The sequence below is a fragment of the Xyrauchen texanus genome, chromosome 6, assembly GCF_025860055.1.
Source record: "Xyrauchen texanus isolate HMW12.3.18 chromosome 6, RBS_HiC_50CHRs, whole genome shotgun sequence".
NCBI lineage: Eukaryota > Metazoa > Chordata > Actinopteri > Cypriniformes > Catostomidae > Xyrauchen > Xyrauchen texanus.
In genome coordinates this window covers 38,012,250-38,027,717 of record NC_068281.1, presented here as the reverse complement: position 1 = coordinate 38,027,717, position 15,468 = coordinate 38,012,250, and the positions used below count along the sequence as shown (strand labels likewise).

The 15,468-nt window shown below is 40.9% G+C and overlaps 1 protein-coding gene across 2 annotated transcripts in view; it reads left to right on the top strand.

Moving 5' to 3' along the window:
• LOC127645441 (relaxin-like) overlaps positions 1–15,468 on the top strand; it is a 28,425-nt gene that overhangs the window by 2,036 nt on the left and 10,921 nt on the right. Inside the window, exon 2 of one of the 2 annotated variants that reach the window (XR_007970779.1) lies at positions 12,626–13,682. The exons of the other annotated variant lie outside the window; for it this stretch is intronic. The gene's annotated coding sequence lies outside the window, so the exon portion shown is untranslated. Of the gene's footprint in view, positions 1–12,625; positions 13,683–15,468 lie in introns of those variants that run through there. 2 annotated transcript variants of the gene reach the window in all.

Below are 15,468 nucleotides of genomic sequence, written 5' to 3'. Positions count from 1 at the left end.
GTTGCTGCCTCAGTTATTTCATTAAACATTGCTACTGAACTTTTGTTCCGGGGTACCTTTTTTGATTGGTTGTGACATTATGATCTGGCCAACTTGGACCCCTCAGAAGTTCCGGATCTCATGGCTGCTGTTTTGCAGCAGGCTGTTCTCTTCGGCCGCCACAAGCAGCAGTTATCTTCAGTTAAACAAATGCTCAAAGTTATGGCAGCGCAACTCTCAGAGCTCTTACAGAGCAAATGTGGCAGTTATGGAGCGCAGCCGAATCTGGTCCAGTGGCACCCCCGCCCCTCCCCCTGTCAGTCCTTCTACCCAGCGGAATTTGGAACCTCATCTCAATCCTCCAGCTCCTTATGTTGGCGATCCCAAGGTGTGCTGACATTTCTTGTCCCAATGCTCCCTGATATTCACATTGCAGCTGTCAACGTTTCCCACCGACCCAGCTAAGATTGCTTACGTCATTACCCAGCTGACTGAACGAACTCGTGAGTGGGGAACAGCGGTTTGGGAGGCTCAGGCTCCCTGTTGTGCCAGTTTTGTGAAATTCGTCAAGGGGAGCATTCCGTCAAGGATTACACCATTGAGTTTCACACACTTGCAGCCGCGGGGACTGGAATGAGGGGGCTCAATGGGACCGCTTCCTGAATGGGCTCACCAATCACATTTTTCCAAGAACTGTCACCGTTCACCTGTAGACGGGCTTACTGGAGAGCACAATGTCTGTTGAGTCACCCCCTGTTCATCGTACTCCCCTCCCGGCCGTGCTTCATAAGAAAGATAAACATTGTCCTTGCTTCACTTCATTAACATGGGGATTGACAAGAACTTTATCGATTCCACCTTGGCCATCCAGTGGAGCCTGCCCATCCGCAACCAAGCCTCTCTGCAGACTGCCAGCGATCTTAGGGGACATACTTTGGAGACCAATACTCAAGTTACTTCTCAATTGAGTCATATAGAGTTGATTGTGGTTTATTAATCAGGTTGCCCTTCGCACCCATCAACTTGGTTAGTAAAGCACAGTCCTCAGGTTTGTTGGGCAGGGGGCTCCATTTCCTCTTGGAGACCTTTTTGCCTTGAGAATTGTCTGAGAGCAACACATTCTCCTGTCTCTTCTCTTGTGTTACAGGTCAAGCTGCCAGATTTGACTGGGAACCCGGCAGTTTACCCTGACCTGGGGGGGGTTCAGCAGGTACCAGCAGGTACCAGCCTGTGTCTTTTTCACCACTTCACCCATATGACTGTGCTGTGAACTAGGTACTTCTCTGCCACAGGGCCGACAGTTTTCGTTTTTCTGGACCTGGATGACATACTGATCTTCTCCCAGTCTTTCTAGGAGCATATCCAGCATGTCCGCCAGGTCCTCCAAAGACTTCTCGAGAACTTGCTCTCTGTGAAGTTGGAGAGGTGTCAGTTTCACGTACAGTCAGTTCCTTTCCTGGTGTCTGTAGTCTCTTTGAAGGGAATTTGTGTGGATCCTGGTAAGGTGAGTACTCTAGCAAAAACTGGTCTGGGAGATTTTGTGCTGTCCTGGCTCCAAAAATGTCAAACCTGATGCGCTCTCTAGGATCTTTCCCGGACCTGAGCGACCGTTCAGCCCCGAGCCCGTCGTTCCACCTGAGCGGGTAGTGCTGGCAGTCTTGTGGGGTTTCAAGGCTCGGGTCATGAGAGCTCTTAGGATGACACCCGTTCACACCCGATGACACTCGTCTGGTGGTGGAATCGGTCAGTTCAACTGTCCTCCAGTAGGGCCACTCATCCAACATTGACTGTCATCTCGGTGTCAGACGTATGTTGGCATTGATACGTCAGAGATTCTGGTGGCCAACCATGATGAGAGATGCTTTCTGGTTTGTGGTGGCTTGTTCAGTCTGTGCTCAAAACAAAACCTCTAATCACCAAACTGTCAGCATCCCCCAACCCCTCCCAGAAGGGTCCTGAGGAGGGATGTTAAGTCCCAGCCCAGGACATTCTGGATCCCTCAATTATTGCCGATTTCCACCGTCATCACAGGTCGATAAGCCTGAGAGGGGAGGTAATTTCGGGATCTCAGGCTGATCTGGCGGTATGACTGTTCTGTTTTGTTTTATGTTTTCCTCGTTTGTGCTTCTTTTACAGGTGTTGTGTGCACTCCAGTTTCGCAGGGGTTTTCAATGGCGAGTTTGTCGAGCTTGTTTCCCTGATTTCTGGCACCTGTCTCTCATTCACCCTTCCCTTGTGTATTCTGTGCCAGATTGTCTTGTATCCTCAAGCATCAGCCATGCTGAGTGACTGTCTAGTGTTTGGGTTTTTTCGTTTTCTGTCAGTTTTGTTTTGGTGCTTCTTTCAGTCATTACCTCCCTATCGTTCCACTGCTCACCCAGTTACCAGTTTAATCGGTCTACGCACCTTCCAGCAGCTCACCTCCATCATTGGATTACTTCCCTGATTCACCTGCTCCATCTGCTCACTCTTGGATTTTTCGCTGGTCACGGACTTCACACCTCAGCCCCCCCAGCTTTGCTGCCACCTGCTGTGTTTGCTTTGGATTATTACTGTTTTGTTTTTGTTGCTACTAACATTTGTTCCTGGGTCCCTTTTTTGATCAGTCGTGACAGATTCAGTAATGTTATTATTTTTAATTTTTAATTTAGGTGTTCAACATGAAGCACATTTTTACATTAATATTTTTTCAGTTTAGTGCAATTATAATTTATCATATTAAAAGTTTATTTATACTTGAGTTCACTCAATTCCTTCAGTTACTCTAAAGAGTTTATGCAATATACTGTAATCATCTTAAATTATATTGACTAAACAATTTTGTATACTAACAAATTATCTTAAGTTCTTAGAACTATTTCAAAATAAAAAACAATATTTGAATAAACAAATTCAATTAGATCTAAATTCAGGAAACCATTTTTTTTAAACCAGACCATCAAAACAATTTTTCACTGCTGTGTGAACAGTGTATAAATAATCCACTCCAATCTTCTGTGGAAAATTAACAAAACTTCACTATACTGCATGTATGGACACTTTTAGAACTGTCAATTCCAAACAGATTCCCAAAACGGTGACTATAAACATTTTAAAGTGTTTGTAATAAATTTGATCAAGCATTTTATCCAAATAGATCTCATGAGAGTTCATATGTATTCTAATGTAATGTTTGGTTCTAGCAAACGTACATTCTCTTATGTTTGCATAGACACTGAAATGCACAATATTGATATATTGACAGCATCTATGTCATAATTTTACATATTAACTCTAATAGAAATGTACAAATGTTTGTGTATTGATTGAATTGATTAATATTGAATAATTCATATAATTAATCAGTTAATTACATTTCATTTATAATTAATGAGATAAGTCAAATGCCATCACATTTATTTAACGCAGTTTACATAATATTACATTATTACTGTTTCATTCAGTTCTGTGTGATTTCTGCTGCACCAAACAATATTTTAAAGGATTATATCACTTTAACCAAGACTAATCTTTAAAATGATAAAATGAATAAATTCATAAAATTGTATTTTTGTTTGCCATTGGACACAAAAGGAGTTTTCAGAATATGCCAAAAAACAAAATAAACCACAAAAAGCTCCAAAAACCAATAATAAAATGAATCCATACATTTGTTAGCTACAGTCGAAATCTTCAGACTGCTTTCTGTGAAGAACAGACCCAAATTCAAGCCTTTTGTTCAACAATCTCCATCTCCATCTGCAGCAGCGCCGTCGTGCCCACCGTAACTGTCGACCTATGTTGGTTTTGTTTTCAAAATTTCAAAATTCCCACCTCAACCATTGCGACCAGCTGTTTTACGGCAGTGATGTCAAATGCTCTTTGGCTCTCAAATGTCTCATGACCATTTACGACATGCCGTGTTCTGTAATGTATTTATGTTTAAATGAAAAATTACAATGTCGCTATGGAGTGCATCAGGAGCCGGATTCACAAAAATGTTCTTAAGTAAAATATTAAGAACGTTTCTAGGATAAATTATAAGAAGTTCGTAAAAACATTTGTGCAATTCTTGAAAAATCCTTGAAGTTCTCAAATTTGTTCTTAAGAATAAAAAGACAGGCTTTGACATTGTCTGATCAGCCTGCTCATGGGCTTACCTTGTCTAATAGCTTACAACAAATTCAACACTAGTAAATCATAACAATAAATGTATCTTTTAACTTTTAAATAGCAAGCACCTCACAATAATTTAGGAGAATTTACTTTCTGCTAACCATTTGATTTAACATGCAGGAAAAGAAAAAAAACAAAAACTTTAGTAGACAAGAGGTTCTTGTTGAGCAAATTACTGCAAGGAAAAAGTTCTCCTTGGGAAGCTTGATAATGATATCCAGTGTTGGGTAGAAACGGAATACATGTAATGGGATTACGTATTTAAAATACGAAATATAAGTAACTGTATTCCACTACAGTTACAATTTAAATAATTGGTAATAAGAATACAGTTACATTCAAAAAGTATTTTGATTACTGAAAAGATTACTTTGCATTTTAATGTCATTTTTTTTTTAATTTAATATTTAGTCCTTTCAGATGGAAAACATTTATACATATAAATGATGCGATTCAAAGTGCATTTAAACAGTAGTGAAACACTTTCTTGTGATGTGTTACATTCATACGAGCAGACAGAGAAGTAAGTTTGAAGTAAGTTTGGAGCAGAAGAAATTGAAATAAACCTTGTGTAAATTGTCAGCTTTATGCTAAGCTAAAATGCTATTTCTAGCCATTTTACATGCACATGTTACTAGACACAATCATATTTTTTATCAAGAAAATACACGTTGGATCATAATCTCTCTCTCCTGCACAATCCCCTGCAGTCGACCTTTATCCCTCACGGAGGCATAATTAGCCTAATACGGGACCGGGTGTGTAGGATCACGACCGGCCCCACCCTCCGCCCTGCCACAAATATCAATTACATTTATCTTGTTTTAGAAACAACACTGCAGAAGATATTTATGTTTTTCAGAGAATGTATTTTTAACATGTGTATTTTGACTTACTGTACTGGCAGAGATTTTATAGTCAAAACAAGTGAAAAAATCTACCAGTGCTGAAGAAGTAATCCAAAGTATTTAGATTACATTACATTACTGACCTTGAGTAATCTAATGGAATACGTTACAAATGACATTTTACAGCATGTTTCAGTAATCTGTAGTTGAATACATTTAAATAGAAACCCTCCCAACCCTGATAATATCGCGTCGAAATTAAGAGGCGGGTAAATGGGAAAGGGTGGCAGAGGCTGACTGCTGTGCCCCACTCCGATTGGGATGTGGATGTGGGGTGAAAAAGAAAGTCTCAGCTTTCTAATGTTATAATTATTATGTTTCTATGAACTTTAAAGATTGGGGAAAGAGAGCGCTAATGTGTAACATATTAAAGGTTTGGGTATGGAAGGAGGAGATGGGGGAGCAGTGGCACTCTTCAGGTAGGCTTTTATTTTCTGCCTTCAGTATATTTGAGTGCAGCCTTCTCAGTGCTTTTCTTATTTCAGTCAGTTCAATACTCTCAGCACTCTGGTGTGTATTGGCTGCTTTTGAGGTCTCTCCCTGCTATCACTGTAACAAGAAACAGCTGTTAGAAATCATGTCAACCAGCATGACGAGTCAGTCCCTCTCCTTTCTTAAGAAGTTTTTTCAGGAATGCCAAAATATTCTTCACTTTTTTTTTAAAGTTAGAAATTAAGAAGAAAATGATATTTAAGAAGAATGTTCTTTTTAAGAACATTTTGTGAAACTGGAAAGGAGAAGATTTACAGCAATATATTAATAAATTAATAATTTAAATTCTACTCTCCACTTCACACAATGCTATTGTATGCCGTCAGGGACCACATCGGATACAGCGAATCACCCTTTAGACTTCTTTCGTACTGAATTTTGCCATTTCCTGAAAGAATTATTGTTATTAAATTTGTCTGCCTGTTACATGTTTTATATGCTTAATAAATGGTTCTGGTTGTAAAGACGCTGACTACCACATCTGGAGTCGTGAGTTTGATTCCAGGGCGTGCTGAGCAACCAAATTAGCCCAGTTGCTAGGGAGGGTAGAGTCACATGGGGTAACCTCCTCGTGGTCGCTATAATGTGGTTAGTTCTCGGTGGGGTGTGTGGTGAGTTGTGCGTGAATGCCACACGGAGTAGGTGTGGGATTAGTGGCTGTAAAATATATACAAATTAATATATTGTAATAAAAATTATTGCTACTATACATTAATCTACTTATACCTATTTTTATATTTTTGAAATGTGGTTATGTTTGTGAGGTTGGAGTAGGGTTAAGGAATCTAAAATAACTATGATACTGTAAATATTTACAAATATATTTATAATTGATTCATATATTCAAATATAGTTCTAATGGATTTGTCAGTATTTTACATTTCTAAAGCTGTAAATACGTACAAATGTTTACATTTTAGATGCTTTCAATTGTCCATATTGAACGTTTTAGTGTCTATCCAAACATACAAACATGTATGTTTAAATGTTACAAATAACGTACAAATAGCTATGTATATTAATGAGATCAGGCTGTTTTTTCAGATCGCCTAAAACATTGATTCCGTTGACCTATATTCTGTATGTCGTTTTCTTTAGCAATAGCATCAGATCAATCCTGCACACAAACCAAACGGTCCTGACTCCAGTGTTATGCACACACCTGCCAGATATACACTGCACTTTGCACCTGTGCCTGCTTTCAAAATATTTGTGTTATATATGTATTCCATTTCTTAGTTCAGGATCGATTAAGCAGTCTAACTAATAACCTTCCACTAGTAACACAATTCTCAATTTGCTGTGGCAAGTTATATGAACATATGGATACCAAAGTCTGTTGATGTTACACTGAGTAGTGTATAACAGGGATAAAGGCACAGCTTAAGGAAAATGTGCTTTTTAAGTGTCTCAAGATTTAATATTTTTTGAGCAACATAATTTGTGTGAAAATAAATATATATTTTTTTAAAGGTGTCGAGGGACGAGCAAACAAGCTGCTGCGTGTGAAAATAGCATGTGCATCAGACTGCATGTAACTTCCCCAACGCCCACATCTTTGAGGGAGGGAAGCGACGTAACTAGCCTGGGAGCAGGCCGTGGCATTGTTTTCTCTCACTATGTTTTCTCTTAGATGGCTGGGGCCATCTAATGCTATAACACGCATTTGGGAAGTTTTACTTTATTGGGGAAGTAATACTATTATTTCAGGGGGAAAAGACCCTGCAGAGACCATATCTTGCCCAGGAGGGGAGGTTCACATGTGGCAAATACGTCACATGGGCTTACCAGCCATATATGGGAGTGGCGCGGTGGTAGGTCCTACCTTGATGGGGAGGAGCTCTACAAACAACAGGGGGCAGAGGGAGCTCTGCTCAAGGGAGTAATCAGAACCTGTGGAGCACCTGATCTGGCTGCGAACTTCCTCTGATGAATTCGTTGCCAGAGGTCTAGGGAGGAATGACACCCAGGGTCCGTGACTTGTGGACTTAACTGGGGGAGTAGAGCGCACGTCTTAGCCTCAGGAGAGGGGAAAGGCGCTATGTGCAAGCGATACACCCAGCCAGCTGTACCGTATTACCAAATTCTACATGTTCGGACTTGTCAAAACATGGAACAAGACCGGCTCAACCCGGAGATTGTAAGACCTCGTGAAGGTATTTGGTGTTGCCCAGCCCGCCGCTCTGCAGATGTCTGCTGGAGAGGTGCCATGGCCAGTGCTCACGAGGACGCCACACTCTTTGTAGAGTGTGCTCGAACCTGAAAGGGGTGAACACAATGGCGTCCACGATCCCATGGGCAAGCCTCTGTTGGAGACAGCATTCCCTTTCTGCTGTCCACCAAAGCAGACAAAGAGCTACTCAGAGTGAGTAAAGCTCTGCATGTGATCCAAGTAGGTGCGTAAAGCACGCACCGGACACAGCAACGCTAAGGCTGGGTCTGCCTCCTCCCGGGGGAAGCACTTGCGGTTTCACTACCTGATCCCTGAAAAGGGGTCGTAGAAACCCTGAAGGCTCCGAGAGGACAATGGAGAGATCCCATGAGGGGAACATGCAGGGCCTTGGAGGGTTCAGCCTCTGGGTGCATCTAAGGAACCTGATGATCAGGTCGTGCTTCCCAAATGACTTACTGTCCATTGCATCGTGGTGAGCCGCTACGGAGGCTACATAGCCCTTCAAGGTGGAGGGGGACAACCGCCCCTCCAGCCTCTCCTGCAGGAAATGGAGCACTGACCTGACTGCGCACCTCTGTGGGTCTTCAGATCAGGTAGAACACCAATTTGCAAATAAGCGGCACTTGGTGCGTAAAGCCTGGTAGAGGAAGCTCTGGCTTGAGTGATCGTGTGTACGACGGCCGATGGTAGACCATTTCGATCTTCCGCATCCCGTCCAAGGGAAAGACGTGGAGGTTCCAGTAGTCTGGGCGCGAATGCCAGAGGGTGCCCCGTCACTAAGAAAGAAGGTCCTTCCTCAGGGAAATTTGCCAGGGAGGTGCTGTCGTGAGTAGCATGAGATCTGAGAACCAAGTTCGAGTGGGCCACGAGAATGACTTGCTCCTCGTCCTCCCTGACCTGGCATAGGACCTGTGCAAGTAGGCTCACTGGGGTAAATGCGTACTTGCGCTGCCCCCGGGGCCACCTGTGTGCCAGCGCGTCTGTGCCGAGGGGGGCTTCCATCAGAGAGTACCAGAGCGGGCAGTAGGTTTAATCTCGGGATGTAAACAGATCTACCTGTGCTCTGCCGAACCAAGCCCAAATCTGCTGGACCACCTGAGGGTGGAGTCTCCACTCTCCGCTGAGCGTTACCTGTCGTGACAGCGCATCCGCTGTGATGTTTAGGTTACCCGGGATATGAGTGCCATGCAGCGACCTCAGCTGCTGCTTACTCCAAAGGAGGGTGAGTTGCGACATGTGACGAGAGCGAACGCTGCCCTGGCGATTTATAAACACTACTGTCGCTGTGTTGTCTGACCGAATCAACACGTGCTTGATCAATGGCAGAAATCTGCGAGGGCGGATTTAGGTATAGTCGACATGGGCAAGCACCCAGGGCATCATCTTTCCGGCAATGCCGGTGGGCAGCATGGGGCACCCGCACAAAACAAATTCGGAATGGTGACATTTGTGCAATCAATTTTCTATCGCTCATTTGCACGTCACGTCAATGATATCATGTCACCATGTGGGACTGTGGGTCAATTAACCTTGTCGGAGTGGGCGCCGTGATTCTAGTTTTTTTTTTTTGTGAGCTAGGCAGGCTATTACCTGGGAAGTGGGAAATTCTCCCACTCAGAAGTACGAGATGGGAAGGGGGATGTGTGAAATCCCAGGGTGCCATACGAGCTAGAACCGCCACTGACTGAATATACTCTTTTAGGTTGCTGTCGAAGCACCTAGGGGCGTAGTCTGCACTGGGGTGCAGAGAAGAGAAAAGCCGCTGATTTGCTCCATATCTCCAACAGCATACGCTCTTGTAGAGGTGAGTGGAACAGCAGTGGATTTATTCAGCTCGCTGAAACAACCACTCGGCTCCAAAGAAAAAATCTGTCTGAACAGATGCACGCTTCCTCCCTTTTATAAACATATGTCCGGGGGAGGGGCATGCAAATTCTGTCCGCCAATTCTCATTGACCTTTTCTCAAATATAGAGGTAACCGAGGCTCTCAAGTGAGACCCCTAGTGTCACTACATCGATACAACAGGTGTTTAGGATAATACTAGCTGGCAATTGCTTGTTGCTTGTTGCTATTTAGTGTATTTGTGAGAAAATCTAATTAACAGGGCCTTTAGCCCATGTTACATTAATTATAATGTTACAATTATAAATTTACTAAATGTGTTTAGTTGCATGGTTTTCATGATAAGGTGGAAAGAAGGATGTAGTTTATGGTAAAGCAGAACCCTTGGTGAAACAGTTCCTCATTATAATGACATCATTACAATTTCAGCTTGATATTGCATTTCATATCATGCTATTTGTCATTGTTTGATAATAAAATCCTTTCAAATTGTATGGCGTCATAGTCTGACCATTAGTGTTTTAAATTCCTTGAAGCTGAAATGTGAAATTTTTGCACCACTGGCATCAAGCAGGTGGAAACAAGCGTGCTGGGGAATGGGATGTCCGTGGGGATTCACCCAGCGGAAATGCTCTCATTGGAGTCCCCAACCCCAGTCGCCCATAACTGTCGCGGCCTTGTGCATGTAGGCACAAGGACTGGGGCGGGGAGCGGCTGGAGTGGCTTTCTCTCAAAAGAAAGAAAGCCGCATCCGCAACATTGCCATTGTCATGTTCTCGAAGTGAGAACATGAACCGTACACAAACGCTGTCTCAGTGTGCCAGTGACCCAAACACGTGAGACAGCAAATGTGGCCATCAGAGGCAGAGAGATAAAGAACGCATCCAGGAACTATGCATAAACGGAAAGGCATCTTGAAAAAGACACTTTCCATCAGTGCTACTCTTTTAGAGAAAATATACTCTTTATTCTCTGAAGTGTGGCTGCTGAAGTGCCCAGGGGCCTTCTCTGCACTTATCTGTGAAAGAAAGGGAGAACCCACTGTAATGCACCATATATCCAACAGCCATTTTACACTTTAACAGAGGTGAATGGAACGCTTGTGGATACACCCTACACTGCTTGGCCCGAAGAAGAAATCTGAATGAGTAGTTGCAAGCCGTCTCCTTTTATACCTGTATGTCCGGGGGAGTGGCATGCAAATTCTACGCAGCAATTCTCATTGGCTTTTTCTCAAATATCATAGGTGTTTGGAGCTCCCAAGTTCGACCCCTAGAGTCACTACATCGACACAACTTTGAGTGAGTGACAGTTAGGGAACTACATGTACAATCACTACACAAGAACTAGTAAAGGTTATTTAAAATATATTTAGATAAAGTATAGCAGGTCACACAGCAGGACCACTATCACAAATATCACTGCATGTTTAGTAAAGCTTCTGGGCATCCACCAGTTCAGTCATTACAAGCCATCACAAAGGAAATGTTTCATTTCAAGAAGCACATCAATAAATCAGTGAACAGCATGTGATTACGTGAAATCAGTGCAGGAGTCACCTTTCCAAAAAAGGGAATATACTGATTTCATCTTCTCTTCCACTTCTTTGATACTCCTGTTTCAACAGCCTGATCTGATTACTTCACCTTCCTCCTCTGTCCAACTCTGCCCTATCAAATTCCCTTACCTCACACTACTCTGACATTTCACCAACACCGGCTTAGACATTTAAAGGAAGCACATCCAATGCAGCTTAGCAATGATTTTAAAATGCTCATTAAACTGGGTATACTCATTTCTGAATTGCTATTTCACTAGCTTTAAATTGTAAGCAGAGCTATGCATGGTCACAGTCCTGGCTGTACAGTCTTCTTTTTTCTGTCTGTTGGCCTTGTTTGTAGGTGGGTCTGTCGGTCTCTCTCTCTCTTTCCCTCTTGTGTGTTGCAGGTGCCACGTGGAGAAAGCCGACTCCGTTGCCAGGACAACAGCTCATTACTCCATGCAGCTTGTCATCAGTGGCACCTGCTTCCTATTTCACCTTTCCTACTTGAGCTCCTCTCCAGTTCTGTCCTGTGCCAGATTGTTTTGTGTGTGTTCTGTGTCGGTTGGTTCATGTCTGCTTATATAACTTTGGTCTGTTTTCCCCTTTGTTTGGTTTGTTTATAGTCACGTTAGATAGATGTGTTTTCGCCATTGTGAGTTTTTGTTTTGTATTTCTAATAAAGCCCTTATACTTGCCTCTTACCTCAAGATAATCTCAGGTGTTAAGAAGGATGCAGACAAATAAAAAAAATATATATGTGCTTCTTAAGTAAATAAAAGTAATATTAATTAAAAAAATATATAAAGTACAGTAAATGTACAGATAAAAATAAAAGAATAATGATGGGCTATAGTATACATTTTACAGCTGGCACTTGAAAAGTTGATCACTTTGTGAGAAATTATTTGTATTACTGTTAACCATTAATACTTTTTTAGGACAAAAAGTATTAATGGTCCCTCGACTTGCATTGTTGTGTGATTTAACCTTAGCTTATGGTGATTTTGACAGTATAAAAAACTATTTTTTGTTTACGACTGCAGCCAAGATACAGTATTTATATAAAAAAAATAGGAAAACATAAAAAAAGCCTGTAACAAACAATGGTGGAATGAGCTTTTATCATAAAGTTGCTTAGAAAAAATGTTCAGAGAAAATTATGGAAGCCAATGTTGTTTTTAATTATACTAATATAATTTTTTTTATAACATTTACATTTACATTTATGCATTTGGCAGACGCTTTTATCCAAAGCGACTTACAGTACACTTATTACAGGGACAATCCTCCCGGAGCAACCTGGAGTTAAGTGCCTTGATCAAAGACAAAATGGTGGTGGCTGAGGGGATCAAACCAACAACCTTCTGATTAACAGTTGTGTGCATTAGACCACTACACCACCACCACTCATAATAATCTAAATGTTTATCTGAGTATTAATTTTTAATGAATACCAGGTTAGACAATATGTATTGTTGTTTTATTCAGATGTTTATTTTTTTTATTTTATCCACTTTTTCTCCCAATTTAGAATGCCCAAATCCCACTACTTAGAAGGTCCTCGTTGTGACATGGTTACTCGCCTCAATCCGGGTGGCGGAGGACAAGTGTCAGTTGCCTCTGCTTCTGAGAGAGTCAATCCACATATCTTATCATGTGGCTCGTTGTGCACGACACCGCTGAGACTCACAGTATGTAGAGGCTCATGCTACTCTCCGTGATCCATGCACAACTCTCCACATGCCCCATTGAAAGCGGGAACCACTAATCGCGGCCACAAGGAGATTACCCCATGTGACTCTACCCTCACTAGCAACCAGGCTAATTTGGTTGCTTAGGAGACCTGGCTGGAGTCACTCAGCATGCCCTGGATTTTAACTTGCGACTCCAGGGGTGGTACTCAGCGTCAATATTTGTGGAGTTACCCAGGTCCCTGTTTTTTTGTCTCTTTTTAATTTTTTTTGTATATTTTTTTTAACATATGTATAGGACAGAGTATGGATTTTTTTGGTACCCTGCAAAAAGTCCTAATGTGTAGTACTTGATGTGACATTTAAATGACTTTCGTTTCTGTGCCCTATGCAGTCAGGTTTATTCAGTCATATTAAATTATATTTTTTACTAGAATAAAACCAGTTGATTGAGGCACTTGTTTAGGTTACAAATGATGGTGTATGATAAAAAGAGGCATCTACTAAGTGCATTTCAATACTCTGCTAATAAAGTTTTATTTTGTATACAGTGAGAATAAACAAAAATGTCCCTGTCTCTGTTCTATGGTAATGAACATATGAAGAATAAACATTTACATCATTAACTGTTCAGTCTGTAAAAGGGGCATTTGAAATAATCTAGTGTTAAAAGGCCATAACATTGGGAGTGTTGATATTTGATGGGTTTTGTTGTTTTGTTGCCACTGATCATAATGCAATAGTGTATTGATGGTGCTGTTAATGATCAAGTAGTGTGAATGTTGTTATAGAATCACCTGTGAAGTTCTGGTTGTCTAATTGTTTATAAACATGTTTACCACATATCAGTTTGTCTGTGCATTGAACTATCACACAGACCCTGACCTCTGCATGACAGACCCTAAACCCCATAAAGAGCAGCACGTTGTGATATACATACATAACTAATACACATACATAATACATGAGAGTATTCTGGATGGTTGCTTATGGCCCATGGCTCCAGGGGGTATTTCCATTTTAACTCTTAAGTATGAGCAATAGTAATGGGAGCCACACAACTAATAACTTTCATTAAGAAATAATTGACATTGACAAGCATTATGTACTGCTTACAGATCAGATTTGAAATATTTTTTAAGCATTTAATTATTTAATTATGCATTTCTAATGTAAATTACAGAAGTATTATAAAAGTATTAAAAATAAGATTTGAAAATGATTACAAATTTATGCCAATTATGGCACATTCAACACTTGTTGCTCTGGCTATCTATAACTCTGACACTTCCATACTTTGCATAAACAGCTTGTATGGCATAACAGGGCTATGACCGTGCAGGCGTTTGGTCATAGCCCTGTTACGCAATACATTAGTACTTCCTCTACCAGATACGTATTAGTACAGATGATGTACAAACTCAAACAGATCATGTTATTGCAACTTCTTGCCGTTATTATGTAACCATGAATGTTTCATTTAAATAATCATTTGAATACTAAATAGAAAATAAAGGGCTAATATTGACTTGAACTGACTGAACTAATTATAAAGCAGCAAGGGAGCCTGATTCGGTGATCAATAACATGCTGATTTTGTAGGTATTTGTTTTGCGCATAGCAAAAGAGACCACAGTTGTTTGAAAACATGAAACGTCAATCTAGATTCCCCCTTGCTGGCAGTACATTCAGTCCATCCAAATAGGTGAGGCAAGTAACAGCGGGTTGAGTGGGGTGTTTTCAGATATTTGAAACCCCACCTTATGTGCCAAGCTATATGCCAACATTTTCAGTTGAATGAGCAGTGAAGGGCTTTCTAGGAATCCAGAATGACAGTTCAAAATCAAGGCCATGGAATCTGGTGGAACGCCTCCTGGTGGACAAACCAGTACTCAGTATGTTTTTTGAATGATTTAAAAAAAGGTATATGGTGTCTTTAATAAGCGTTCTAAATGCATTACATGTTATTGATATGTATTCTAACAATATAGCTCTGTTTAATGTTTTGAAAGAAAACAAGCTAAGAGGTTTGAACTGAAGTATTTGCTGGGAAAACAATGTCCTCCTTGAGCCCGATGAGATGGAATTTCAACTATTGGATTGCATTTGCATGTGTCAGTGTTTCTACCCTTGTTCACATGAAACTCTTTTAAATGGCAATACAGTTCAACTCGTTTTCTGTCACCTGCTTTCTGGCACTTGTGTTGGAGACATGAGAGCATGCTTGTGCAAGAGAGCTCCTGGTTTTGTTACTCTTTGTGTAAAAATAAATTATACACAAAATGTTGTTAAATTACATGAAATATGTGCATGAATTATGTGTAAATATGTGTCAGGCACATATTTACATGAAATATGTGCATGAATTATGTGTAAATATGTGTCAGGCACAGGGGACTGGACAAAGTCATATGTTAAAATTGAGTGTTTGTTACAAGTTATTTTTGAAGGATGCATATGGATTGCATGTGTGAAGTTTGACCACATTTTGGTGCACATGCTAGGACTGGGTGTGTACGTTTTGTATTATTCATATCTTATTTAATGATTTATAGGCCAGAGTGTTTTCCAGTTTAGTGGACAAGTGTAATACGTGTTATATGTGGAGACATATGTAATGAGAATTTAATTATTTTAAACCGTCATACATGTTCTTAAACCAGGTTAAAAATCCATAAAATAC